Raw genomic sequence first — 26409 nt, 5'->3', positions numbered from 1 at the left:
TCCAGTGGTTAGGTCTCCACACTTTCACTGCTGGGGACAGGTTTAATCCCTGGTCAGGGAACTAAGATCCTGTATGCTGCATGCTGCAGCCAATAAATAAATAAGTAAAACAGAAGTAGGTGAAATCAGAGAGTTGGATACACAGGAGATGAAAGAGTTGAGAAATCAGAAGATGAGATGACAGATTAGTAAGAACAGGAAGCCACTACCTAGTTCCTAGACTGGTGGGACCAAATGGAAAGGCGGTGAAAGTACAGCCCCAAAGCTAGGCTAACTGATGGCAACTAGAACCTCAATCACCCTGTCTCACAGACGCTTGAGGAGCTGTTCCTTAAGGCAGACAGAGGGAAATGAAAATAGCCTGGCTTCTCCCTTCCTCCTGCCCTCTAATCTCTCATCAAGGCCTTCCATTGGCCAAACCTTAAGGAAACCCAGTTGATGAGGTAAAGACAGAAAACAGGAAATGCTGTCTGCCATAGTCATCCCACCCTTTATAGAGAGAGCATAGGAAGGGATATATCTAATTACAAATAGTATAAAGCCTGGTACAGAGAACCTGTCAGTGAATGTGTTAATATATATAAAAGTACATTTACAAGGATGATTCTGAAAATCCATCTACATGGAAGAATGTAAGTTTTTTCTAGGTTATAATAGCTTTTTTTCTATTTAATTGCCCATATTTTCTGATTTTTCTTCAATGACAATATATTACTAAAGTTATTTTTTAAATTACAAATCGCCTTCAGAAATTAAGTACTAAAACAGCAAGCTGCTACTGCAAACATTTAGTCAACAAATCACTGGTGCTTTCAAAAAATCTATATTATTATTCATGCCCATATTGTCTACAGGGCATGTAGGTATAATCCATCATGCAGAATAGTCACAATCCTCACAGTGGAATATTTATAAAAACAAATGTCTTCTTTTTGCTGCTATTAGCTGCTTCTCATAATAAAACATGAATATATTATTGTCCTAACAGATGGACTCCTTACTCTTAGCAAAGTTCCCGTCTCCTCCAGATATAAGGAGTGGAAGTAAAGAAATAGTTAAAGGGAAGATAATCTCATTCTGCCACAGTTTCAATGGTTCAAATATTTCCTTTTCCTGTAAGAGTATAGTATTAATTTCAGGATTATCACAGGGCTGGCAGTAAGCAATTGTAAGATGTCGATGGATGAAGTTTTAAGTTTAATCTGCTTAAAGGTGACAGCTCGGTACACAGGAAGACAGAGAGAGTTACACAGCAACATGACTGAGCTTTCAAATCCCAGTAACACCCCAAGATACTGAAGGCACGAGGGGACATGAGGTGGAAGCCAGTGTATTTTCCTGTGTCATTCTCACAGAGATTTTATAATCTTCTGACCTTGCCTACTGTTTGCAGAGTCTGGCCACCTGTTCACCTGTCCAGTATATATAAGTAACTAAGAACAAGCCCAATACATTCCCAAATGCCCCCAGGTAGGTTAAGAAACTGACTGAACTAAATATCAGTATTTGCCTGGCATACTATACCCTCCCCACTTCCCCCAGCATAACACACATCAATCTTGGCTGCCCGTTAAAATCACCAGGGAGGCGTTTTTCAATGCCAACACCATGTCTAGAAGTTGTGAGTGAATGAGTCTTGTATGGACCTGGAGCATCCACAGTTCTAAATACTTGTCAGGTACAGCCAGAGTGGAGGGTCATGACTCAGAATCAAGTGCAGATCTACCAAGAGTTACTTCAGAAAGTGCTTCTTAATAAGAAACACGAATCTCCCCCTGGGAACGACATTGCAGGGTCTCTGCCCCTCTTCCTCAAGGAAAAGGCTAAATGGAATTTTCCAGTCGTTAACTTTAGACACTTTAAAATGCCATTTGCCCCACTGTCACCCTCACTCAAAAGGACTGAAGAAACCAGGTCCACTTAGCCTGCTGTCTGAGACCAAAGATCCCAGAGTAGAGTGAAGTTTCAAGAAGGGTAAACCATTTACCCTGCTCTCCGCAGGTGTTTTGGCATGTTATAGATTTGTTCATTTTTAGTTCTCAGGTAAGACATGTCCAGATGAAAATTTATATGCATTCACACCCACACCCACGGATAGACCCTCTGGGCTTAGCTCATGTCCTGCTTTGAATAATGGACCCTTAACTGTATCACTTCCCTCGCTTTACTAATGTGGAAACTGGTAAAGGGGTCCCTTTGGTTTTCAACTTAAATGCCTCTTCTCCCAAGAAAGAGTCCCAGTTTCCCCCTAAGTTACAAGAAAGCCCTTGTTCTGCAGTCCCGTCACCCCCTCTACTTCCCTATTAGAACACAGTGCAAACATCTTAATGGTCTGGATCACCCCTCAGATTCAAGTCCCTGAAAAAAGAGACTGCCCTCTTGTTCATCAGTGTCCTGATGTACAATGGGATAGTACCCTAATGCCAGGTACTACATCACATTTCAGGGGAGATAAGAGCTCTTATTTCATTTTCATCAAGTGAATGCCATTTGGGGTATGCATGGAGTCAAATATCCTAATTTCTCTTTTATAAGAACATATTCCATCCTAAGGAGGACGATAGGAACATGCATTCTTTCAAAGCCATGTCACCGTCGTTATACACAACACCATCTTCAGAACTGACTTGGAGGTTTGGGCCAGGTCAAATAATTAAAAAAAAAATTCTGACAGATAACAGAGTAAGATTTAAGAATGTAGCTTAAACTGTTTCAGGAAGAATTATGAAGGTTTTTATTTCTAGGAAGAAAATATGGCATATGAGAAGAAGTGAGTTGAGAAGGGAACACAGGCATCAGAGATGAATTGAAGGGGCGCCCGCTGGCCAGGACACAGGAGAATTTTTAGATGATGACATGCAGTTTTGGCTGGGATTTACACACTTACTGGTTTGAGAGTGCTTGGAAGGAAATCAACAGCTTGATCTTCCAAAAAAGTAAAGCTACAAAATGTAAGACAACAGGACAAGGCACCAATCTCAAATACCTAGAAATCTGCCTAATTTTTCAGTTGAGAATGTAGTGGCAGAAGATGTCTAATAAGGTGTATATTTTCAGAATCTCAAACTTTTTCAAATGCTCTCACTTTTCCTTCCACTTCAGAAAAAAAAAAATTTCCTTATTAAAATAATGTATTCTTTCCCAGCTTCCACATCAATTCTCTGTACCCTTGAATACTTGAATATTTGGCTTTTATTTTCTCATCTTTGTTTTAGAAAGACTACTATATTGATTTGCCTTAAACACAGGGTCTCTGCTAGGAAAACTAAGTCTTAAAAAAAACTCCTCTTCGTACACAAAAATATAAAAGAAAAAGACCCTACCAAATGTGTCTTTTCAAACAATTCTGTAGAATAATTTTCCTTCCTTGCTTTCCTCATCTTGTCAAACTTTGTTGGAAAGATCCCCTGGAGGAGGGCATGGCAACCCACTCCAGTGTTCTTGCCTGGAGAATCCCATGGACAGAGGAGCCTGATGGGCTAGAGTCCTTAGGGTCACAAAGAGTCGGACACAGCTGAAGCCACTGAGCACAAGCAGACTTTCCTCATCTTGTAAGCCTATGTGTTACTACCAGTACCTCTATCTGCCTTGCAAAAATGAAGATCAGGTACATTCACTTTTCTCCTAAGCATCTGGCCAAACTCAGAGAGGCAGATGTGATTGTCTTTTTCACAAGGCATCTTGCGTGCTCTCTGCATTCTCCCACAGGCAGGATGGAAGAGTATTTTGTATTTCCCACTGACCTGCTCTGCATCTCACCAGCTCATCTTCCTGTTTGGCCTTTCTGGTGATGGGAAAGGGTAAGAAGACTAGTTCCTAGAAGTACAATGTGTAGTTATTAAAAAAAAAAAAAGGCAGTGTTCACAGAGTAGCATCCTCTTGGTGATAGGAAAGAAAAAAGAAAGTCACTCAGCTGTGTTTGACTGTCTGCAAGGTTATGATCAGCTCTGACACCAGAGGTGAAAGTCACTCAAGTGTCTGACTTTTTGTGATCCCATGGACTATGAAGTCCATGGAATTCTCCAGGCCAGAATATTGGAGTGGGTAGCCTTTCCCTTCTCCAAGGATACCAGAAATTCTTGTTTAAAGTGAAAGACTAAGATTTTTTGCCTGACCTGGGAACAGTGCTCTTGTGAGTCCTAGATCAGTTCTTAGCTGCCTGATTCTCACCATAGCAATATAATATTTTTAGGAGATAACTGAAACCTATCCCTCAATTTTAAATAACAAAAAAATTTTAAACTCATTAATAAGAAGAATATATAAAAATTTTACTAAATATTGCTTCAAGGGAAAAAGTATACAGTAGATTGATTCAAAGACTCAGTAGAGAATTTATAGGAAGTTCAGTTCATTCAGTCGCTCAGTCGTGTCCAGCTCTTTGTGACCCCATGAACCACAGCACACCAGGCCTCCCTGTCCATCACCAACTCCTGGAGTCTACCCAAACCCATGTCCATTGAGTCAGTGATGCCATCCAACCATCTCATCCTCTGTCGTCCCCTTCTCCTCCTGCCTTCAATCTTCCCCAGCATCAGAGTCTTTTCCAATGAGTCAGCTCTTCGCATCAGGTGGCTAAACTATTGGAGTTTCAGCTTCAACATCAGTCCTTCCAATGAACACCCAGGACTGATCTCCTTTACGATGGACTGGTTGGATGTCCTTGCAGTCCAAGGGACTCTCAAGAGTCTTCTCCAGCACCACAGTTCAAAAGCATCAATTCTTCACTGCTCAGCTTTATTCACTGTCCAACTCTCAAATCCATACATGACCACTGGAAAAACCATAGCCTTGACTAGACGGACCTTTGTTGGCAAAGCAATGTCTCTGCTTTTTAATATGCTATCTAGGTTAGTCATAACTTTCCTTCCAGGGAGTAAGTGTCTTTTAATTTCATGGCTGCAGTCACCATCTGCAGTGATTTTGGAGCCCCCCAAAATAAAGTCTGACACTTTTTCCACTATTTCCCCATCTATTTGCCATGAAGTGATGGGACCAGATACCATGATCTTAGTTTTCTGAATGTTGAACTTTTTTTTTTTTTTCTATTAGTATTTGTTTATTTTTTTTTCTTTATGAGTATTAACATTTTATTTTATTTTTTTTTAATTTTAAAATCTTTAATTCTTACATGCATTCCCAAACATGAACCCCCCTCCCACCTCCCTCCCCAGAACATCTTTCTGGGTCATCCCCATGCACCAGCCCCAAGCATGCTGCATCCTGTGTCAGACATAGACTGGCGATTCAATTCACATGATAGTATACATGTTAGAAGTCATTCTCCCAAATCATCCCACCCTCTCCCTCTCCCTCTGAGTCCAAAAGTCCGTTATACACATCTGTGTCTCTTTCCCTGTCTTGCATACAGGGTCGTCATTGCCATCTTCCTAAATTCCATATATATGTGTTAGTATACTGTATTGGTGTTTTTCTTTCTGGCTTACTTCACTCTGTATAATCGGCTCCAGTTTCATCCATCTCAACAGAACTGATTCAAATGAATTCTTTTTAACGGCTGAGTAATACTCCATTGTGTATATGTATCACAGCTTGCTTATCCATTCATCTGCTGATGGACATCTAGGTTGTTTCCATGTCCTGGCTATTATAAACAGTGCTGCGATGAACATTGGGGTACATGTGTCTCTTTCAATTCTGGTTTCCTCGGTGTGTATGCCCAGAAGTGGGATTGCTGGGTCATAAGGTAGTTCTATTTGCAATTTTTTAAGGAATCTCCACACTGTTCTCCATAGTGGCTGTACTAGTTTGCATTCCCACCAACAGTGTAGGAGGGTTCCCTTTTCTCCACACCCTCTCCAGCATTTATTGCTTGCAGATTTTTGGATTGCAGCCATTCTGACTGGTGTGAAGTGGTACCTCATTGTGGTTTTGATTTGCATTTCTCTAATAATGAGTGATGTTGAGCATCTTTTTTTTTTTTTTTTAGTTTTTTATTTTTTAAATTTTAAAATCTTTAATTCTTACATGCATTCCCAAACATGAACCCCCCTCCCACCTCCCTCCCCATAACATCTTTCTGGGTCATCCCCATGCACCAGCCCCAAGCATGCTGCATCCTGTGTCAGACATAGACTGGCGATTCAATTCACATGATAGTATACATGTTAGAATACCATTCTCCCAAATCATCCCACCCTCTCCCTCTCCCTCTGAGTCCAAAAGTCCGTTATACACATCTGTGTCTCTTTCCCTGTCTTGCATACAGGGTCGTCATTGCCATCTTCCTAAATTCCATATATATGTGTTAGTATACTGTATTGGTGTTTTTCTTTCTGGCTTACTTCACTCTGTATAATCGGCTCCAGTTTCATCCATCTCATCAGAACTGATTCAAATGAATTCTTTTTAACGGCTGAGTAATACTCCATTGTGTATATGTACCACAGCTTTCTTATCCATTCATCTGGTGATGGACATCTAGGTTGTTTCCATGTCCTGGCTATTATAAACAGTGCTGCGATGAACATTGGGGTACATGTGTCTCTTTCAATTCTGGTTTCCTCGGTGTGTATGCCCAGCAACAATTAGTAGAATAACGGAGGCAGAAGATAGGATTAGTGAAATAGAAGATAGAATGGTAGAAATAAATGAATCAGAGAGGAAACAAGAAAAACGAATTAAAAGAAACGAGGACAATCTCAGAGACCTCCAGGACAATATGAAACGCTCCAACATTCGAATTATAGGAGTCCCAGAAGAAGAAGACAGAAAGAAAGATCATGAGAAAATCCTTGAGGAGATAATAGTTGAAAACTTCCCTAAAATGGGGAAGGAAATAATCACCCAAGTCCAAGAAACACAGAGAGTCCCAAATAGGATAAACCCAAGGCGAAACACCCCAAGACACATATTAATCAAATTAACAAAGATCAAACACAAAGAACAAATATTAAAAGCAGCAAGGGAAAAACAACAAATAACACACAAGGGGATTCCCATAAGGATAACAGCTGATCTGTCAATAGAAACTCTTCAGGCCAGGAGGGAATGGCAAGACATACTTAAAGTGATGTTGAGCATCTTTTCATGTGTTTGTTAGCCATCCGTATGTCTTCTTTGGAGAAATGTCTATTTAGTTCTTTGGCCCATTTTTTGATTGGGTCGTTTATTTTTCTGGAATTGAGCTGCATAAGTTGCTTGTATATTTTTGAGATTAGTTGTTTGTCAGTTGCTTCATTTGCTATTATTTTCTCCCATTCAGAAGGCTGTCTTTTCACCTTGCTTATAGTTTCCTTTGTTGTGCAGAAGCTTTTAATTTTAATTAGATCCCATTTGTTTATTTTTGCTTTTATTTCCAGAATTCTGGGAGGTGGATCATAGAGGATCCTGCTGTGATTTATGTCTGAGAGTGTTTTGCCTATGTTCTCCTCTAGGAGTTTTATAGTTTCTGATCTTACATTTAGATCTTTAATCCATTTTGAGTTTATTTTTGTGTGCGGTGTTAGAAAGTGATCTAGTTTCATTCTTTTACAAGTGGTTGACCAGTTTTCCCAGCACCACTTGTTAAAGAGATTGTCTTTACTCCATTGTATATTGAATGTTGAACTTTAAGTCAACTTTTTCACTCTCCACTTTCATTTTCATCAAGAAGTTCTTTAGTTCCTCTTCACTTAAGGGTGGGGTCATCTGCATAGCTGAGATTATTGATATTTCTCCTGACAATCTTGATTCCAGCTTGTGTTTCTTCCAGCCCCTCCATTTCTCATGATGTACTCTGCATATAAGTTAGTAAGCAGGGTGACAATATACAGCCTTGACGTACTCCTTTTCCTATTTGGAACCAGTCTGTTGTTCCATGTCCAGTTCTGACTGTTGCTTCCTGATCTGCATACAGGTTTCTCAACAGGCAGGTCAGGTGGTCTGGTATTCCCATCTCTTTCAGAATTTTCCACAGTTTATTGTGATCCACACAGTCAAAGGCTTTGGCATAGCCAATAAAGCAGAAATAGATGTTTTTCTGGAACTCTCTTGCTTTTTCCATGATCCAGCAGATGTTGGCAATTTGATCTCTGGTTCCTCTGCCTTTTCTAAAACCAGCTTGAACATCTGGAAATTCATGGTTCACATATTGCTGAAGCCTGGCTTAGAGAATTTTTAGCATTACTTTACTAGCGTGTGAGATGAGTGCAATTGTGTGGTAGTTTGAGCATTCTTTGGCATTGCCTTTCTTTGGGATTGGAATGAAAACTGACCTTTTCCAGTCCTGCGGCCACTGCTGAGTTTTCCAAATTTGCTGGCATATTGAGTGCAGCACTTTCACAGCATCATCTTCCAGGACTTGAAATAGCTCCACTGGAATTCCATCACCTCCACTAGCTTTGTTCATAGTGATGCTTCCTAAGGCCCACTTGACCTCACATTCCAGGATGTCTGGCTCTAAGTGAGTGATCACACCACCGTGATTACCTGAAGAGAGAATAGCTAGATCAGTGTTTCTCATGCTCAGTACTATGGACTCTTTGTACCTGATAATTCTTTATTTGGGGGTTTAGGAGCTGTCCTGTGCATTATAGCATGTTTAGTAGCATTGCTGACCTCTACACACTCGACACTCTCTCCACCAGGGTAAGACAAACAAAAACATCCCCAGACATTGCCAAAAGTTCCCTAGGGAAAAAATTACCTCTGGTAGAGATCCAAGAGTTTGCTGTGCTGTGCTAAGTTGCTCAGCTGTGTCTGACTCTTTGTGATCCCATGGAATGTAGCCTACCAGGCTCCTCTGTCCATGGGGATTCTCTAGGTAAGAACACAGCAGTGGGATGCCATGCCCTCCTCCAGGGGATCTTCCTGGCCCAGGGATCAAACCCAGGTCTCCTGCATTGCAGATAGATTATTTATGATCTGAATCACCAGGGAAACCCAAGAATATTGGAATGGGTAGCCTACCCCTTCTTCAGGGGATCTTCCCATCCCAGGAACCAAACCAGGGTCTCCTGTGTTGCAGGTGGACTCTTTACCAGCTGAGCTACCAGGAAAGCCCCGTGGAAGGGTTAGATTACCACTAAACTTAAATCTGTATATTATCACCCTGCTTATTTAACTTATATGCAGAGTACATTATGAGAAACACTGGGCTGGAAGAAGAACAACCTGGAATCAAGATTGCCAGGAGAAATATCAATACCCTCAGATATGCAGATGGCACCACCCTTATGGCAGAAAGTGAAGAGGAACTAAAAAACCTCTTGATGAAAGTGAAGGAAGAGAGTGGAAAAAGTTGGCTTAAAGCTCAACATTCAGAAAACAAAGATCATGGCATCTGGTCCCAACACTTCATGGGAAACAGATGGGGAAACAGTGGAAACAGTGGCTGATTTTATTTTGAGGGGCTCCAAAATCACTGCACATGGTGATTGCAGCCATGAAATTAAAAGATGCTTACTCTTTGGAAGGAAAGTTATGACAAACCTGGATAGCATATTTAAAAGCAGAGACATTACTTGACCAACAAAGGTCTGTCTAGTCAAGGCTATGGTTTTTCCAGTGGTCATGTATGGATGTGAGAGTTGGATGGTGAAGAAAGCTGAGCACTGAAGAATTGATGCTTTTGAACTGTGGTGTTGGAGAAGACTCTTGAGTGTCCCTTGGACTGCAAGGACATCCAACCAGCCCATCCTAAAGGAGATCAGTCCTGGGTGTTCATTGGAAGGACTGATGCTGAAGCTGAAATTCCAATACTTTGGCCACCTCATGTGAACAGTTGACTCATTGGAAAAGACCCTAATTCTGGGAGGGATTGAGGGCACTAGGAGAATGGGACGACCGAGGATGAGATGGCTGGATGGCATCACCGACTCAATGGACATGAGTTTGAGTGAACTCCGGGAGTTGGTGATGGACAGGGAGGCCTGGCGTGCTGCAATTCATGGGGTCACAAATAGTCGGACACAACTGAGTGACTGAACTGAACTGAACTGAAACTTAAATCTACAAGAATGGTTTTTTAAAAGTTACTAAATTTGCCAAACTTCTGACAGCCATCATTTGGGTACATAAATGACTGGACTCTTAGATTTTTAATCCCATTAAAGTTCCTCGGGAAATAAATGGCTTCAACATTTTTATCAGGAATTTTTTTCCCCCTGGAGACTGTGAATTACATCACAAAAACCTTCTGTCCCAGATCAGATCTGATTTGGGACGATTTTCTGCTACCACCTCTAGGATACACTTACATTCATTACCCTCTTCCCAAGCATTTAAGCAACAATGACAGTTTTTTTATACATGCTGCTCTTGAGGGAAGTGAGATACAGCAAGAAAAAATCAGGTAGACACATTTCTAAATATTACTATTAAATGCCTAGTAAGAGCAATCACAGGAAACTTCAGGAATAAAAGCCAGATTTTCCATTGCAAGAACCAGGATTTTTGAAAGATCAAACATGTGTTGAGCTCAAGGTTTGAGAATTTGGAGCATTCAGAATAGAAAAAAAAAAAAAAAAAAAGAAGGATAAACGCACACAAAAAAACATAGTATTCACACACAGAGAAAATAAATGTCAGACTAGAGAGGACAGGGAATTGTCTTAAAGGGCTCTATTGCTGACCCCAATCAGAGTGAAAACACAAATGTTGAAGAATGAGTGGTGCATCAAGAGAAACTCTTACAGCCTGAGAGCGATGAGGACAGATATAAACAAATACCAAGGGTCTAAGGAAATTGCCTTGCACCACTGCCACCCCAATCTGCCTCCCTCAGCTCCCCAGTAGCACGGGGCAGGCAGGCACTAAAGAGAGCTGAGAACTCCAGTGGCCAAATTTTAGAGAGGGAAGGTCTCACTGGACAGAGACAAAATGACCTAACAGAGAACTAGAGAACTGACCACCAAAAATGAGGTTTCAGTGAGTTGTTCAGTTGTCCTGTTGTGTCTGACTCTGGGTGACCCATGAATTGCAGCATGCCAGGCCTCCCTGTCCCTCACCATCTCCTGAAGTTTTTAAAGTTCATGTCGATTGCATCAGTGATGTCATTCAGCTATCTCATCCTCTGACACCCTCTTCTCCTTCTGTGCTCAATCTTTCCCAGCATCAGGGATTTTTCTATGAGTCAGTTGTTTGCATCAGATGAGCAAAATCCTGGAGTTTCAACTTCAGCATCAGTCCTTCCAGTGAGTATTCAGGGTTGATTTCCCTTAAGATTGACTGGTTTGAAATCCTTGCAGTCCAAGGGACTCTCAGGAGTCTTCTCCAGCACCATAGTTCAAAGGCATCCATTTTTCAGTGCTCTGCCTTCTTTATAGGCTCTCACAAATGTACGTGACCACTGGGAAGACCATAGCCTTGACTGTACAGACTTTGTCGGCAGAGTAATGTCTCTGCTTTTTAACATTCCTGCCAAGAAGCAAACATCTGATTTCATGTCACCAACCGTAGTGATTTTAGAGCACAAGAAAAGGAAATTTTTCACTATTTCCACATTTTCTCCCTCTATTTGCCATGAAGTAATGGGGCTGGATGCCGTGATCTTAATTTTAGTTTTAAGCCAGCTCTTTCACTCTCTTCCTTCATCCTCATCAAGAGGCTCTTTAGTTCCTCTTCACTTTCTGCCATTAGAGTGGTATCATCTGCATATCTGAGGTTGTTGATGTTTCTCCCTCTTATCTTGATTCCAGCTTGTAACTCATATAAACTGATATTTCTCATGTGCTCAGTGTATAGACTGAACAAACAGCGTGACAGTAAACAGCCCTGTCATACTCCTTTCTCAATTTGAACCAATCAGTTGTTCCATACAGAGTTCTAACTGTTGCTTCTTGACCCTCATACAGGTTTCTCAGAAGACAGGTAAGATGGTATGGTATTCCCAACTCTTTAACTGCTTTCCACAGTTTATTATGATCCACACAGTCAAAGGCTTTGGCATAATTGATGAAACAGAGGTAGATTTTTTTTTTTAATTCCCTAGCTTTCTCTATGATCCATCAAATGTTGGCAATTTGATCTCAGTTCCTCTTCCTTTTCTAAATCCAACTTGGTCATCTGAGAGTTCTTAATTCACATAATGCTGAGTCCTAGTATGCAAAAATTTAAGCATGACCTTACCAGCATGCGAGATGAATGCAATTGTTTGATGGTTAGCACATTCTTTAGTACTACCCTTCTTGTGAATTGGGATGAGGACTGACCTTTTCCAGTCCTGTGGCCACTGCTGGGTCTTCCAGATTTGCTGACATATTGAATGCAACACCTTGATGGTATCGTCCTTTAGGGTTTTGAATAGTTCTACTAGAATGAGACCTAGTAGATGCTGAAGAGAACAAGAAGAGATGGAAAGAATACATGGAAGAACTGTATAAAAAATATCCAGATGACTACAATGGTGTGGTCAGCCACCCAGAACCAGACATTCTGGAGAACAAAGTCAAGCGGGCTTTAGGAAGCACTCCTATTAATAAAGATAGTAGATGAAATGGAATTCCAGAGGTTCCAGTGAGAGTCACACCTAAATCTTGGAGGAAGCTGCAGTTCCACCATAGTCTGGGGTGCAAGAGTCAGCAGGATGAGCCCTCAGCTATGGGCTATGCTAAAAGAAGTGAATTAGGGGACTTCCCTCGTGGCCATATGGTTAAGAATCCACCTTGCAGTGCAGGAAGTGTGGGTTTGATCCCTAGTTGGGAAACTAAGATCCCATATGCTGCCCAGGAACTACTGAGCCTATACGTCACAGTGAAAGATCTCAAGTGACAAAAAATATCCTGTTTGCAGCAACTAAGACCTGATGCAGCCAAATAAACATTAAAAAAAAGAGAATGAGTTACATCAGTGGTGGACATTCCAACAGTGGACTCAGCAAGAGCAGAGTAGTGAGAGGGAGGGAAAGGGGCAGTAGACCGATCTCTGGAAGTACAAAAAGTTGTCATATTTGAAACACCTCATAATAAGGACAAAAGAGAGTCCCAGAGTGACAAAGTTAGTCAAACTATACAGACTCTTCATCCTTCTCTCCTGAGAAATTCAGGAAACCACATCTCACTTACACACTAGCAACAAAAGACAATTATAAGTGAATTTCCTATAGTTATGATAAGCAGAAAGTGAACAAAGATCAGAAAAATATTGCTGTAAATAAGAAAGACATTTGGAAATTTGTGGATGGATACAAATGTATTTATTACATTTTAAAGTAAGCTAAAAGAAGATAAGAAAAGTATAGAAGCAATAAAAGAATAGTACAAATCAAAATTTTAAAAACCTCATAAATGAGATGACTGGACAAAAAAGAGCCAACAGAAAAGAAATATTAGAACTCATAAGAAGTACGTCAGGACTTAAGACCAACTAGAAGGAACACAGAGCCTTGCCTGGTAGCTCAGCTGGTAAAAAAACAATCCACCCGCAATGCAGGAGACCCCAGTTTGATTCCTGGGTCAGGAAGATCCCCTGAAGAAGGAATAGGCTACCCATTCCAGTATTCATAGATTTCCCTGGTGGCTCAGACGGTAAAGAATCCATCTGCAGTGTGGGGAAACCTGGGTTCGATCTCTAGGTTAAGAAGATTCCCTGGAGAAGGGCATGGACAATCCACTCCAGTATTCTTGCCTGGAGAATCCCCATAGACAGAGAAGGCTGGCAAACTACAGTCCATAGGGTTGCAAAGAGTCGGAAGGGACTGAGCGACTAAGCACAGCACAGAAGGAACCTTCTCCAAGAAGGAACATAAGAGAAAATAATTATGCCATAAAAGAAGATTAATAGGAAGAAAAAAATTAAAAGGAAACAGAAAAGAAAAAAATTGTAAAAATTTGAGAGGAAACAATACATGTAGTAGAAAAGCTAAGAAGTTTCATCATACATGCAGTGGGAGTGACCAAACAATCTATAATTCAGTGAAACTTTCCTAAAATAGAAGAACCCTTGACTCTTCATATTTAGAGGGCATTTTGTATACTTGGGGAAAAAAAAATCAAATCATGCAGTCAACATCAAAACTTTGCCTAGTAAAACTACTGGGCATTTTAAAAAGAAAAGGGAGGGCAAACAGACCAAGTCACTTATAAAGTGGGAAAAAAACAATATCACTCTTTTCAACAGCAATGATTATACCAGAAGACAACTGAGTAATGTATTGAGATTGCTTAAGAGAAGAAAATGTGATCCAAGGATTTTATATCCACTGAAACTGACCTTTAAGTATAAATAAATATTGTTCCCATCTGCACTTTCTGAGAGTTCTTCTAGAAAATGAGCTTTTCTAGAAACTGGAGAGGCCTGGCAAAAAGAATTCTGTTGAGCATTAAATATGTATTTACCTATGGAATTGATTTTTGTTTAATTTTTGCATGATGATTTCATTAACTGCTAGTTTACTAAATTATTTTTGTTTAGTTTTTCAATTGATTCTTTTGGGGCTCAAGCTGTATAATAACAACATCTGCAAGTAAATATAGTTCTATTTCTTCATTTCAATTCTTATAGTTCTAATTACTTTATGTTATCTAAACTCATTGCCTAGTGCTTCCAAAATGGTGTGGAAATGTTTGCCTTCCCTGTCATTTTAGCAAGAAATTCTCTAATGTATATATGTATATAATATTGTTTAGAAAGTATTCATCATTTTGTTTTAATAAACAAGTGTTAAATCTTGTGAAAGTATTTTTCTGCATATATAGAGATGATCATATGATCTTTACGCTTATTTCTATTAAAATAATAGATTACATTAGCTGATTTTCTCATGTTGAGGCTTTACATTGCAAGAAAATTTGTATGGTCATAATGTATTATTTTATTAATGGGCTGTTATGTTCTTTTCCCTAACATTTTATTTAGAACATTTTAATTTATGATCATAATGAGATTAACTGGTAGTTTTATTTTTTTGGCACAAATTTTGTCAGATTTTGGAATCAGTTTACTTTATAGAAAGAATTTAGATTTTTTTTTCCTTAGACCGTGCTCTGCAATAGTTTAAATACTATTACGATTAACTGATCTTTAAAGTTTAATATTAATAAATTCCTATGTGAAGTCATCTGGCTTTTAGATTGGAGTGCTGTTTGATTTTTCTATTTCTTCTAAGAAAATTGGTCAGTTTATAGACTCCATATCTACTGGTGAATTTATTATACCAGAAAATTATTTAATTTAAATTTACTTGCAGAGTTGTACAAAGTAGTCTTTTATAATTTTTAAAGGTTTCTCTCTTCTAAACTTCTATCTTGCGATTTTTAATTTTGTAAATATAGGTTTCCTCTTTGTTAGTTTGGGTTTTCTATTTTGTTGATTTTTTTTCCCCAAAATATTTTTTTTAACATATTCATTGGTTCATTCTTTCTCTCTTATTTTGTGTTTTAATTCATTATTTTATATTTTTATCTTTATTAATTCATTCCTTATGCTTTTCTATTTCCTTTGTAACTCTAGATTTTTGTGTAAGGTATATAATTTGTTTGCATTTATTTTATTGCCATTGCTATTTAATACCCTTTATACTCCTGATATAGTAAACGCTATTGAACCACATTCTGAAGATCTAACCTGATATAGCTAATATGAATATTACAAATATTTATGAGAGGCTGGCTGAATTGAATTATATTCATACCACTATGCAGCCATGAAAATTAATGAGTTAAACTTATATAGATTATCTAGCAGACATTTCTATAAGTATTTGTCTAATGAGAAAAGAAAGATATAAACAAGACTGTAATTTTTTCTAAAATAGTCACTGACAAGCCTTTAAATGCATATTAGAATATGATATTACATATCTATGAAAAAGAAATGGATACATCAGTTATTTGAGATCATATGAGGAAGAGGGAGATTATATTAAGATAAGAAATAAGAATATGTACAGAGAAAAAATGTTTTTAAAACATGACCAATAAAATAACATGATCACATTCAAGATAATTATAAATATGTGAAAATAAAGAGAAGCAAAATGGTGGTCACTAAAATGTTAAATCCTGATACCTCAAAATGGTATGAATTTAGGTATTTTAATTTAACTTTGTTCTTTATTCATATTTTTATTTTATTTATTTATTTATTTGCCCCAGGTCTTAGTTGGGACATGTGGGATCTAGTTCTCTAACCAGGGACTGAACCCACTCTTCCTTCATTGGGAGCACATAGTCTTAGCCACTGGACAACCAGGGAAATCCCTATAACATACTTTTTAAGAAAATAAGAGAATGACAAAATATTTTTGTGATATAAGCGAAGTCTCTTACATTTATTTTCATCTGAACTGATCTTCACTTCCACCAATATATACTTATATGTTTTCCATTATCTCTGTCTTATTTTTTATGTAGATTAAAAATCTCTCAAGGAGAAGCTAATATTCTGCCTGAGTTTACAAAGGCTTGCAACTTTGCAGAAGATGGTGAGAGTGACATTTTTTCCTTTCTTGTCAGAAAAACCATGAAGATTTAGGAGGTGATTTAATAATGATATTTATTTTTAAATGAATATTGTATAGGAATGAGTAATCCTTCCATTTATCTAAAAAATGTTTAGAAATGTATTAGAATTCCATAGAAAACTGGAGTCCCACAATTTTAGAGCAGCATGGTAAAAGTTCAAAGGGCTTGGAGAAGTATCAAAAGGGTCACTGAAGGATATGAAAAATAAAATATATGGGGCAAAGTTAGAGGAAAGCATTGTTCAGTGAAGTAGTTGGAGAAAAATGGAATAATCATTTTAACATCTATAAAACCTCTTATACAGAAGAAAGAGGCCAGCTGGTTCCAATCTCCATTAATGATGTAACCAGAAGGGGGAAAGGGGGGGAGGAAATTGCAGCAGATGAGACATGGGCTAACTACAAAGATCCTGGTGGCAAGATTTGTCAAACACGAGGATGAGTTACTAAGGGAGGTTGTGGGATTACTTCTCCCTTCTCCTCAGGGGCACTTCCCTCATCTGCCTGGAATGGCTTAAATGCAATCTGGCCTCGAGAGAGGTGAACGCCTTCATGACTTACAGGCTCGTCTTGTGCTGTATGTCTAAGACAGATTTGGACCAGGGTAAATTTAAAGCTAAAACAATTACATTCCCTTCCATCACTCTCCACCCCAGTGTCTAATAATGGAATATTTACTGTACAAGTTTATGAGGTAGCATGGCAAAGATTGGCTCTAGCAGGCAATTTAACTGAGAGTGGACCACGGAACAGCAGAAACCTGGCTCCACTACACACGACTTCAACAAAGAAATTTCACTGTGTCTTGTAAACCCAATTAAAATGTTTTTGATGGTTTCCTAAACAATTTGTTTTACTTTGGACCATTCTATTGATATTGGATCTTAAAAGCTGTTGTGAAGCAGAGCCCTTTTGCAGGATGACTGTGTCTTATTGTGCAACTGTATTTCATAAATAGTTGCTTTTACCATTTGTGTCTATGATTGTTAGTAAAGTAGCTGCTGCTGCTAAGTTGCTTCAGTCATGTCCGACTCTGTGCAACCCCATAGACGGCAGCCCACCAGGCTCCCCCATCCCTGGGATTCTCCAGGCAAGAACACTGAAGTGGGTTGCCGTTTCTTTCTCCAATGTATGAAAGTGAAAAGTGAAAGTGAAGTCTCTCTGTCACTTCCGACTCTTTGAGACCCCATGGACTGCAGCCTACCAGGCTCCTCCATTCATGGGATTTTCCAGGCAAGAGTACTGGAGTGGGTTGCCATTGCCTTCTCCAAGTAAAGTAGCAATGGAGATCAATCCCATAGCCTTATGGGAAGAAGATCAAGAATTCTCCAGAGAGAAATGCAGAAATCAGGCCTAGCAATTAATAAAGAGACCTAAAATGGCTTACAAATAACCAGTACTTATGAGTCCTAATGTCTTTATATCTGAATTTTTTATTTGTGGTTAAAAAAAATAACAGAAACTGTGTCATCTAAACTATTTTTAAGTGTTTGGTAGTGTTAAGGGTGGGCTTCCCCGGTGGCACTAAAGAACCCACCAGCCAAAACAGGAGCTGGAGGGGATACAGGGTTGATCCCTGGGTCAGGAAGATCGCCTGGAAGAGAGCATGACAATCCACTCCAGTATTCTTGCTTGGAGAATTCTATGGACAGAGGAGCCTGGCAGACTACAGTCCATAGGGTTTCAGAGTCAGACACAACTGAAGCAACTTAGCATGCACACAGTGTTAAGGGTATTCTCATTACTGATCTCCAGAACCTTTCATCTTTGTAAAACTGAAACTCTATATCCATTAAACAGCACCTCCCAACTTCCTCCCCCCACCGCCCCCGCCACCCAGTTCCCAGCAACCATCATTCTTTCTGCTTCTATGCTTGACTACTTCAGATACTTTGTATAAGTGGAATCACACAGTGTTTGTCCTCTTGTGACCAACTCATTTCATTTAGCATCATCCAAGTTGCAGCATCCAGGTTGGGCATCCCTAGTGGCTCAGCAGTAAAGAATATGGCTGCAATGCAGGAGACACAATTCAATCCCTGGGTCAGGAAGATCCCCAGGAGAAGGAAATGGCAACCTACTCCAGTATTCTTGCCTGAAAAATTCCATGAACAGAAGAGCCTGGCAGGCTACAGCCCATAGGGTTGCGAAAGAGTCGAACGTGACTTACAACTAAAACAACAACAACATGTGGTAGCATGTGGCAGGATTTCCCTTTCTCCAGAAAGGGCTGAATAATGTTCTCCTGAATATATATATACCACATTTTGTTTATTCTTTCATCTGTGAATGGACATTGGATATGTGCCCTAATTTTTTGAATGTAACATAAAGCATTTTAAGAAATGTGTCAATTACTATGCTATTGTCTCTCAGCTCCAAACTCACCCTTTTATATTCTGTTTGAGACCAATAGGGACTCAGTTCAGTTCAGTCGCTCAGTCGTGTCTGACTCTTTGCGACCCCATGAATCACAGCACGCCAGGCCTCCCTGTTCATAACCAACTCCTGGAGTTCACTCAGACTCAAGTCCGTTGAGTCCATGATGACATCCAGCCATCTCATCCTTGGTCGTCCCCTTTTCCTCCTGCCCCCAATCCCTTCCAGCATCAGAGTCTTTTCCAATGAGTCAACTCTTCGCATGAGGTGGCCAAAGTACTGGAGTTGCAGCTTTAGCATCATCCTTCCAAAGAAATCCCAGGGCTGGTCTCCTTCAGAATGGACTGGCTGGATCTCCTTGCAGTCCAAGGGACTCTCAAGAGTCTTCTCCAACACCACGGTTCAAAAGCATCAATTCTTTGGCACTCAGCCTTCTTCATAGTCCAACTCTCACATCCATACATGACCACAGGAAAAACCATAGCCTTGACTAGACAGACCTTAGTCGGCAAAGTAATGTCTCTGCTTTTGAATATACTATCTAGGTTGGTCATAACTTTTCTTCCAAGGAGTAAGTGTCTTAACTTCATGGCTGCAATCAGCATCTGCAGTGATTTTGGAGCCCAAAAAATAAAGTCTGACACTGTTTCCACTGTTTCCCCATCTATTTCCCATGAAGTGATGGGACCGGATGCCATGATCTTTGTTTTCTGAATGTTGAGCTTTAAGCCAACTTTTTCACTCTCCTCTTTCACTTTCATCAAGAGGCTTTTTAGCTCCTCTTCACTTTCTGCCATAAGGGTGGTGTCATCTGCATATCTGAGGTTATTGATATTTCTCCCGGCAATCTTGATTCCAGCTTGCGTTTCTTCCAGTCCAGCATTTCTCATGATGTACTCTGCATAGAAGTTAAATAAGCAGGGTGACAATATACAGCCTTGATGCACTCCTTTTCCTATTTGGAACCAGTCTGTTATTCCATGTCCAGTTCTAACTGTTGCTTCCTGACCTGCATACAGATTTCTCAAGAGGCAGGTTAGGTGGTCTGGTATTCCCATGGGGACTGAGACTCTGTAAATCCAGTTTCTTCTTTTCCTGCTGACTCTGTTAGACTTAAGGGCCTCCCAGAATCTCATGGATAGAATCCAGAGGAGCTTGATGGGCTCCTGGAGTCACAAAGAGTCAGTTACAACTAAGTGACTCACACACACACACACACCCATTAGACCCTGTCAATAGGAAGCACTAGAGGCCATTGGTGAAGGAAATGGCAACCCACCCCAGTGTTCTTGCCTGGAGAATCCCAGGGATGGGGGAGCCTGGTGGGCTGCCACCTATGGGGTCACACAGAGTCGGACACGACTGAAGCGACTTAGCAGCAGCAGCAGCAGCAGAGGCAGCACACAGCCAGAGGAGGAGGTAGTGCTCGCCCCTCCTGGCTCTCCATAGCTTTTGGTAAACTTGCAGTTCCACTGTAACCCCAGCAGCATTCTTCGCCTGGCCTGGCAGTTCCTCCCAGCACTACCCCAGCAGCTGAACATGGTTTGCAGTTTTTCTGATGCCGACAGGGCCAGCCTCACTGCACCCTGGCTTTAGTACCACCTGTGCAGCCCCCTTCCAGGGCCTGAATGACACCTCCGTGCCGCTGCCTTTTAGTAATTTCTAGCCTGGCATTTTACCCTCAGCTTCAGTTAGGGTGGGAACTGTTGCTCCCCAGATTTGCTACCTCTGAGCTACATCATTAGCCTCTTTCTGCCTTTTCAGGTACCTAGTTAGCGACTATACACTATAACTGGTTCATGATTCTCTATGTTACATTCACTCTTTTCAAATAACTGATCTATGTCTACCTGCTGACTGCCCCTGACCTGATACAGAAATCATTCAAATAAAATGTCATCCGAAGTTCGAGAACCTTCCAGAAAGGAAGAACAAACATGGGCTTGGCCAAATAACTGAATAAATCTATTCAGTCTCTCATAAGTGAAAGAGTAGAGTACAATATGCTAAGCTATGTTTCAAAGGAAAAGGAATGTAGGTTGTTATGGAGGATAGAGATCAGCCTAGACAGGAGTTACCTTCTCTGGCTCAGATCTGTGAGTGAAACAGTGTGATGGGAAGGCTAGCACTACTTGCAACCCAGAACCTCCCACACAGAGAGCGGAAGCCTGCACTCCAGGGTTGCTGACACCTTTTGCTCTCCTTTTCAAGTGTTTCTCCACTGTCATCCACCATCCATAAAGGTATGGAGGTATTTGTGTTCTATCTCCTTTACATTCTGAGTCCCTCAAGGAAAACCATATCTTTATTTCTGTAACTCTTCCAGCCCTGAGAGGGGCCCAGCCAGAAGAAACAGCTATTGCAGTCAACAATCTAGGTCTCTGTTTGCTCTGAAATTCATTCATCGGGGAAATGTAAATGAGCTATTGTAGGGATAAGCCTGTGGGTGATCATCAGAATAAGAATAACTGTCATTTCTCGCACAAGGGCCACCTGCCAGGCATTGTCTTGATTCCTTCTTATCCATGAACTCCAATCCTTCAACAACATCCTTAGTATTGTTACCACCATTTTACTGATATTCAAAGAAATTAGGCTTAAATGAAGTTAATGAGCTTAACTAATGTCTCACAAGCAGGCTTTGATCTGAGATTCTAAGATTCTTCAGACACAAGAGCCTCTGGTGCTCTCTCTACTGCCCATTTTTTATGAAAGAAAATAAAATTTCAAGAAACTATTGTTAGCCTACTGATTTAATATCTTCTCTATACTGTTTCAGACCTAACACTTAAAAATCTGCTGTCTGCTTTTAAATGTAAATAGGCTCCTCCTTGAAAGTAGAAACTGTTCGCATTTTATGATGATAGTATGTATAAATGTAGTTATTTATATGTTAAACTTTTGAAAGTTAGACTAGCGGAACCATTCTAGAGTGACATTCTGGTAGTACTTAGCCAAAAACACAAAACTGCATATACCCTTTAACCATGCGATCCTGCTCCTGGGTATATCCCAGAGAAAATATCATACAGTCCACAAGAACCTTCATGAAAGTTTTATGGTTGCAGAAAGCAAACCATCTCATATGCCCATACTAAGCAAGCAGACAGGGAAAGTGTGATGGATAATACTGAGTTCAGTGCTAGAAAGCTTAATGGCAAAAATCACATTTCCCTAGACTCCTTTGCATCTTGGGCTCTGATCTGATTGAGGCAACTCTGTCAGACGGAATTTCATGACATTTGGAAGGCAGTAAGATAAGCTGGCTTGAAACTCAACATTCAAAAAACTAAGATCATAGCACCCAGTCCAATCACTTCATGGCAAATAGATAGGAAAAAATGGAAACAGTGGCAGATTTTATTTTCTTGGGCTCCAAAATCACTGCAGACAGTGACTGCAGCCACAAAAGACAAAGGTCCATATAGTCAGAGCTATGGTTTTTCCAGTAGCCATGTGAAAGTTGGACCATAAAGAAGGCTGGGTGCCAAAGAATTGATGCTTTTGAATTGTGGTGCTGCAGAGGATTCTTGAGAGTCCCTTGGATAGCAAGGAGGTCAAACCTGCCTACCCTAAAGGAAATCAACCCTGAATATTCATTGGAAGGACTGATGCTAAAGATGAAGCTCTAAAACTTTAGGCACCTGATGTAAGAGCTGACTCATTAGAAAAGACCCAGATGCTAGGAAAGATGGAGGGCAAAAGAAGAAGGCGGCAGCAGAGGATGAGATGATTGGATAGCATCACTGACTCAATAGACATGAGTTTGAACAAACTCTGGGCAAGAGTGGAGGACAGAGGAGCCTTGAATGGTGCAGTCCATGGGGTCACAAAGAGTTGGACATGTCTTAACGACTGAACATCAACAACAAGGAGGTAGAGGCTGACATTCTGCTGTTTCAGTTGGTTCTGCTGGCAAGCAGTTCCTGAAGATGTCTGTTTTGCTTTTGGGGCTTCCTGACCACAGGGGCCTTCTAGTTGTGACAGGGACACTTGGTTTTGGCACCAGGAGCCTATCAATTCTTTAATTTCTCATCAGCCTTTGGGCTCTTCAGGCAATTCTTTGAGGCTCACTTTTAAACCTTCCTAACAATTCTATAAACTGTTTGTAGCCCTGTAACAGGCCCATTTTTGCTTAAACTAAGCAGAGAAATTTATGTTCCTGGCCCTGACCAAAACCACCAGAGCACTGTCTGCCTTGAAAGGGGTGCCTTGCATAGAGCTCTTCAGGATATGTGAAGAGGGATCTGTACTTCTGTGGCAGAGTAAACAGTTAGGGGCTTTATTTTTATTTTTATTTTTTTCTAAAAATAAGACTTTAATGTCTAGCATGCTTCGTGATCAGTAAATATGATGTTAAAAATAAAGCTTAAAAGTAAGCATGTAATATCTCCTACTAGCTGTATACACAAAATGTTTAGAAATATAACCTAGCTACATCACCAGGCACAAATACGACTTTATTTATACCAATATACTTTGTGCAAGACTTGTAGGCACCTCAAGGGAAAGCTTGAATCATGTTCTGTTTATTTTTGTTTTATTTTATAGTCTGAGCTAAAATTGGATATACTTTCTCTGTTTGTCTAGTTTTACTTTAGCTTATATGAAACCAACTATGGAATCTGAGGAATCTTAAGGAATCTTCTCAGATTCCTCTGCAGCAAAACCAATAGCTGTACCACAGATAGGATGTATACTGTGCCCCTCTTTTTATAAGGCATTTTATGCAGTCCCTATCCAGCTAGAAACAGAAAATTTTCAGCATATACAGAAGGAGGAGAAGCCTTTAAAGCTAGTTTTACAAAAGGACACGTTGTTTTATAGAAATTACACCTTCTTGGTAGGTTGCCCTGGCCAGGGTCAGAGCAGCTGAGACTAGAAAAGAAGGCAGATAGGTCAGTGAGAGGAACCTCCATTGAATAGTTACAGTTCCCTAACCATTGTACCAAACACCAGGGACCCCAAAGCCTGGAATATACCTGAACTTTGGGAATCAAGGTACCACTTTTTCACCTCTGTCCTTAATTCTGCAGCCAGTTGTATCTTGAGAAAGGAATTGATTAAAAATAATCTGCTCTCATTTGCCAAATGAAAAAGGGAAACGGTTGCCCTAGTATTCTAGAAAGGAAAGATGAATCCTAACAGCATTGCTTTTGTTATGTGCTTTAACTTATTTGCTGAACTTGAGAATGAAAAACCTACATATTCATGCCCAACCCACTACTTGTTAGCCCTGACACCTTGGTCAAGTCACTCAGCACAGGTTTCTGTTTCTTCCTTGGCAGGGGACGGAGGGGTGGGTGGGTGGTGTGGATCATTGCTTTCTGTTCTAATCCCAGGCTTGGGGATAGGGTAATATAAAATATTATACAAGAAATCTCCTTCAGAATTTGAGAAAAATCATACAATTGACAGGTGTAAGCCCAGAAATGTGTTATACTCTTGTCATCTGTGTGATGACTACCAAGTTCTGAAAACAGCATCTGCTCCAAAAACTGTTGCTAACAGACATTGATCATTTTTCTTTAGTAAATATTTATCAGGCACAAGTGTTTGTTGAATGACCATATGTGTGAATGAGTAAAGCATGCTCTGAAGGAGCGGGGCTGATGGATGTCACAAGGCAAATGCAGACACAGTATTGCACTGAGCCGGAGGAAAGAACCAATGCTTCTTCGTGTCATCATCTGCAGCTAAACTGTATCACTTTTGAAATCCCTTACAGGTGTTTCACTTGGCTCCTTTGCTCCAGCTCCAATGACTTTCCACATTCTGGAATCTGTGGTAATGGCTGATAATATGCGCAGTGACAGTAATTAAGTTATGAAAGGGAGGGAAATGTCTATCATCAGTTCAGTTCAGTCATTCAGTCATGTACGACTCTTTGCGACCCCATGAACTGCAGCACCCCAGGCTTCCCTGTCCATCACCAACTCCCGTAGTTCACTCAAACTCATGTCGCTTGAGTCAGTGATGCCAACCAGCTATCTCATCCTCTGTCATCCCCTTCTCCCTCTTTCAATCTTTCCCAGCATCAGGGTCTTTTCAAATGAGTTAGTACTTCACATCAGGTGGCCAAAGTATTGGAGTTTCAACTTCAACATCAGTCCTTCCAATGAATATGCAGGACTGATTTCCTTTAGGATGGACTGGTTAGATATCCTTGCAGTCCAAGGGACTCTCAAGAATCTTCTCCATCATCACAATTTAAAAGCATCAATTATTCGGTGCTCAGCTTTCTTTATAGTCCAACTCTCACATCCATACCTGACCACTGGAAAAACTATAGCTTTGATTAGACTGACCTTTGTCAGCAAAATGATGTCTATGCTTTTTAATATGCTATCTAGGTTGGTCATAACTTTTCTTCCAAGGAACAAGCGTTTTTTAATTTTCTGGCTGCAGTCATCATCTGCAGTGATTTTGGAGCCCCCCAAAATAAAGTCTCTCACTGTTTCCCCATCTATTTACCATGAAGTGATGGGACCAGATCTTGGTTTTCTGAATGTTGAGCTTTAAGCCAACTTCTTCACTCTCCTCTTTCACTTTCATCAAGAGGCTCATTAGTTCTTCTTCACTTTCTGCCCTAAGTGTGGTATCATCTGCATATTTGAGGTTATTGATATTTCTCCCAGCAAACTTGATTCCAGCTTGTGCTTCTTCAGTCCAGCGTTTCTCATGATGTACTCTGCATATAAGTTAAATAAGCAGGATGACAATATACAGCCTTGACGTACTCCTCTCCCAATTTGGAACCAGTCTATCATGGCTGCTCTCAAAGACAACAAAACATAACTCTTGTATCTACTATGATATTAGTGGTGGTGGTGGTTTAGTTGCTAAGTCATGTCCAACTCTTGCAAACCCATTGACAGTAGCCTGCCAGGGTCCTCTGTCCATGGGAATCTCCAGGAAAATACTGGAGTGGGTTGCCATTTCCTTCTTCAGGGGATCTTCCCTACTCAGGAATTGAACCCACATCTCCTGCATTGCAGAGAGATTCTTTACCAACTGAGCTACAAGGGAAGCCCACCTAATGGATGGGGTGGTGATATGCAGTTTCCTAACATATTCACTGTTTTTCCAAAGTCATTTCACTGGCTTGGTGCATCTGTGCTGGTAACCACACAGTCCTCTAATGCATACAGATAGCCATTGCTGGGCCTAGGAACAGTATTATACTATCAAAGAATGAGAAAAAACTTTTGTAAGAAGTGTGTGGACTATTCTTTAATTTCCTCTTTTTCTAGGATACTGGGAGAAGATTCTCAAATGACACTGAAATATGAACTTGGTTGCTTATTTTATACTCATTAGAAACCACTTTTCAAATTCAGTTAATAGTGACTATTTACATGAGTAATATACAGGGTCTTATTTGATTTTTCTGCTAAATTTGAAACAAACTCTGTGAGCTCTTGAAGTTTTTCTGTGTTAATGTTTTATAAAAGATTTCTGAAGACTTCACAGTCCCAAAGCAAATAACATTAGAAACGGGAAATCTTGCCAAATTTAGAACTTTGTATTTTGATGTAGACAATCCAACTGTCTGGAAATTGTCCTCTTAGGGATTATATGAAACATATGCTGTTTCACTAGTCCAAAAAAACTTTTCCTAATACATT

The 26409-nt window shown here is 40.1% G+C and overlaps 1 long non-coding RNA gene across 1 annotated transcript in view; it reads right to left on the bottom strand.

The window, feature by feature from the left end:
- Positions 1-7295: 7295 nt before the first annotated feature.
- The window catches only part of LOC138434082 (uncharacterized), a 76752-nt gene continuing 57638 nt past the window's right edge, over positions 7296-26409 (bottom strand). The window contains exon 3 of the long non-coding RNA XR_011254639.1: positions 7296-8430. This is a non-coding gene — a long non-coding RNA (uncharacterized lncRNA). The remainder of the gene's footprint in view (positions 8431-26409) is intronic.

Source organism: Ovis canadensis, chromosome 2 (genome assembly GCF_042477335.2).
Source record: "Ovis canadensis isolate MfBH-ARS-UI-01 breed Bighorn chromosome 2, ARS-UI_OviCan_v2, whole genome shotgun sequence".
Classification (NCBI taxonomy): Eukaryota; Metazoa; Chordata; class Mammalia; order Artiodactyla; family Bovidae; genus Ovis; species Ovis canadensis.
The sequence above is the reverse complement of the archived record's forward strand: the minus strand, read 5'-3'. Positions and strand labels throughout refer to the sequence as shown.